The 3663-nt window shown below is 40.9% G+C and overlaps 1 pseudogene; it reads right to left on the bottom strand.

The window, feature by feature from the left end:
* Positions 1-588: 588 nt before the first annotated feature.
* Positions 589-2920, bottom strand: LOC102016096 (annotated as a pseudogene).
* Between the last annotated feature and the right edge of the window lie 743 nt (positions 2921-3663).

Genomic DNA, 3663 nt, shown 5'->3' on the forward strand with positions numbered 1-3663 from the left:
CAACATCGGCCTAAGACTTTTACAGACAACCTTTCCCCCATTAGTAATGTCATTGATGAATTATTTCCTAAGGCAGTCAATCTTGATCAACACTAAATACCCCATTTGATACTATACTATTTTCTTTCTTAAATTCAAATTTAATATTCTTTATTCTAGTACCTAGACCCTCCTCTTATGATAGTAAAATCTATCTGAATTTCTAAAATTATGCACAAAATGTGAATGTCTCCATCCAGTACCCTGGCCTGATGAAAAACTATTTCCAGTCAAACATCATTCTTGGCATAGAGTTTTCCCTTAGTGAGACACTGATGTACCTATAAATTCAGTAAGAGCACATGCTGAAAGAGTAACCACCTCACTCCCAAGTCATGTTACTTAGGTAGGGATTCTTGGAGGCCACAGGGGGTGTTTAGTTTTCTTGTCTAATTATCTGATGTTGAATGGTGTCTATAAAACTGCTGTAAGCTTTTACTTATGAATTTCACTCATAAGTTTTGTACTGAATCATAGAAAGTCTTACTCAAATTCTAGTTTAAAACTTTCCCTTTTGCTTATATTGATATGGCATCTTCAATGTGTTATTCAAATGTTCGATAAAAGAAAACACTCTGATCCGTTCAAGGGCAGTTTCCCCTCACTGTGACTCCTCTGGCACTGAAGCAGGGGTGAGTGACCACTGAAGGCTCTTCCACAGTTATGGCATATGAAGTGCCTCTGTCTACTGTGCATTCTGTGGTGAATAATAAGGGATGAGTTCTTACAGAAAGCCTTCTCACAATGAATTACATTTGTAGGATTTTTCTTCAGTATGGTTTCTCAGTTACACAATAAGGGAAGAACTCTCATTAAATGCTTTCCCGCATTCATTACACCTATATGGTTTTTCTTCAGTATGAATTCTCTGATGTGCAATAAGGTGAGAGCCACAGTTAAAGGGTCTTTCACACTGATTACATTTATAGGGTTTCTCACTAGTGTGGATTCTCTGATGAGCAACTAGGTGACAGCTGACTGAAGGATTTCCCACATTATTGCATTCATAGTATTGCATTCGTAGGGTTTCTCTCTGGTATGAGTCCTTTGATGCCTAACAAGGTGAGCCATCTAGCTACAAGACTTTCCACATTTATTACATTCTTAAGGTTTGATTTTGAAATGAATAATCTCATGTTTGGTGAGGGATGAGAATTCTGATTGCTCTGCCACATTCCTGGAAGTTGTAAGTTTTTTCTCCTGCATGAATTCTCTGGTGGGCAATGACATGGGAATTCCAGTTGAAGGATTTGCCACATTCCATACACTTATAGGTTTTGCTCCAGAATGAGTCCTTTTCATGTCTACTAAGAGTGGAGTAATCCTGAAAGGCCTGTTCACGTTCATTACATTTAAGGGTTTCTCTCCTGTGTGCATTCTCATGTGAGCAATGAGATGGGAACTCCAGCTGAACAACTTCCCACATTCCCTACAAGTGGTTTCTCTCCAGCATGAGTTTTCTGGTATCCAATGAGATGGGAGTTCCAGCTGGACTTCCCACGCTCACTACACACATAAGGCTTTTCTCCTGTATTAATTTGCTTGTGTAAAATCAGGTGAAAATTCCAGCTGAAGGCTTTCCTACATTTGTACAGTTTTATTCCAGTGTGAGTCCGTTCATATTTGGTAAGGGTGGAATAATTCCTAAAAACTTTTCCACATTTAACACATTCATAGTTTCTCTCCAGCATGAGTTTTTATGTTAAATAAGAAAAGAATTGAATAAAATAAGAGCTCCATATGAAAGATGTTCCACATTCATTATACTCATAGGGTTTCTCTGCAGTGTACATACCTGTGTGTTGAGTAAGGAGTCATAGCCAAAGATTTTCTCCCACTCAATGTATTTATATGCTTTCTCTACAGTACCACTTTTTTGATGCTCCATACAGAGTGAGAAGCAAAAGATATTTTCATATTCTTTGTAATCATACTGGTTTTCTCCAATATGAAGTCTTGGGTGTTCATTAAATGATGGGCTCTGGTTAAAAATTTGATGGCATTCCTTATATTCATATAGTTTTTCTCCAGTGTATATTCCCTTGTGATTACCAAAATGCATGATATTATTGAAGGATTTCATACCATCAGTACATTTCAAAAGACTGTCTCCAGTCTGCATTCTGAGAGGATGAACAGGTTGCCAAGTTGAATCTCCAATTTTCAGCCTGTGTGTCAAGTTTATAAGAAGGTTCTAATTGGGAAACTTTCTGAGATGGAACAAAGTTTAAGCTCTCACTATATTCTACCCTAAGTTCACAGTATTCAGAACCTCTTTGAGACAGTACTTGTTTTTGCAGAAAGAACATTTGCCTTATAGCTGTACTCTGGTTCATATTATACATTTCTAATTGATCTATATCTCAAAACTACTATCTGGAGAACCAAGAATCACCCGTATAGGCAGCTTTCTAACTTCATGCAATGGGGTTGTTGCTCCTTACAAATACTCTGTGCTGAGCTCAGGGCTTTGCTTTCCAGATTTCTCATTCACTCTCGACAAGAGCTCTGAGGATGCACATGTTCCACTGTCCACTGTTCCTCTCCTTGCTGCAACAGGGAGATGACCTCAGGTTTGGCAATTTGATGTCCTACAGTCAGCAGGTGGCCAAAGGTCTCCAGCATCACCATCATGTCATGATAATGTCCTCTGTGGGGTCCCAGCTGCCTCTACTCCTCCTGTGTGAAGTTCACACCCACTTCCCAGAAGGTTGCTGGCTCCCAGACCTGGGCTTCTGGGAGCCCAGCTGCAGTTCTCTCCTGATGTCTCACAGGCTGCTAAGGATAGAGAGGCAGAGGAGGCCCATGGGTCAGCTGCTGCCAACCCACAGGACTGGTCCATAAGGGCACCCCATGAGCTCCAGAGGTTGACAGCCACCATCCTGAGGACTGATCAACCAGACTCCAGCCCAAGAGCACAGTGTCAACTCGTACTGCTGGGTCTTGGCACCAAGGTGAGGATGAGGGGTACCCGGGGGACCTACCCACAGGCTCAATGCCTGCACCTCCAACCTGCCTGGCTCCCAGGTGAAGGCCTCACCTCGGCTGTGGACAATCGTAGCTGCTCCCCCAGCCGGGATGTGCTGCGGGCACAGTTCTAAAGGTTTTTAAAAGCAATGGAATTGTACTGTGGGCAACACAAATCTATGCTCAGTGGAGAAGTGGGATAAAGACTGATACATCATTACAGTAGGTCCTTGTGGCTCGGGTCAGTTTTATGCAGCTGTCTGAATCTGGCATGTGGGTAAGCTATGGAAATTTTACTTAGCTCAATAGCTGACTGTGCTAAAGTTAAAGCCATGTATAAATGAGATTTTATAAAATAGGACCAGAAAATAAGAGCAATATTTAAAAATGTCTTTGTGATAACACTGAATATTCACATCCCAAATCCAGTTGTTAGGTATTTGAGGGCTTTTCTTCAGAAAATATATATTCAAGATGTCCAGAAAATATTTGCAATTTTTTGTTAGAAAACAGAAGTGCCTTATATTCGGTATCATCTCATCTTTAGGGCATGTGTTTGCCTGTACGGAGTCCAGAGATTTCATCTGCCAGAGATTTCTCTTCTAGTTGCAGGACTCAGGCCACTGCAATCATAGCTTTCATTTCCACAAACCAGTT

This window comes from Chinchilla lanigera, unplaced genomic scaffold (genome assembly GCF_000276665.1).
Source record: "Chinchilla lanigera isolate Chin_1 unplaced genomic scaffold, ChiLan1.0 scaffold00036, whole genome shotgun sequence".
Taxonomy (NCBI): domain Eukaryota; kingdom Metazoa; phylum Chordata; class Mammalia; order Rodentia; family Chinchillidae; genus Chinchilla; species Chinchilla lanigera.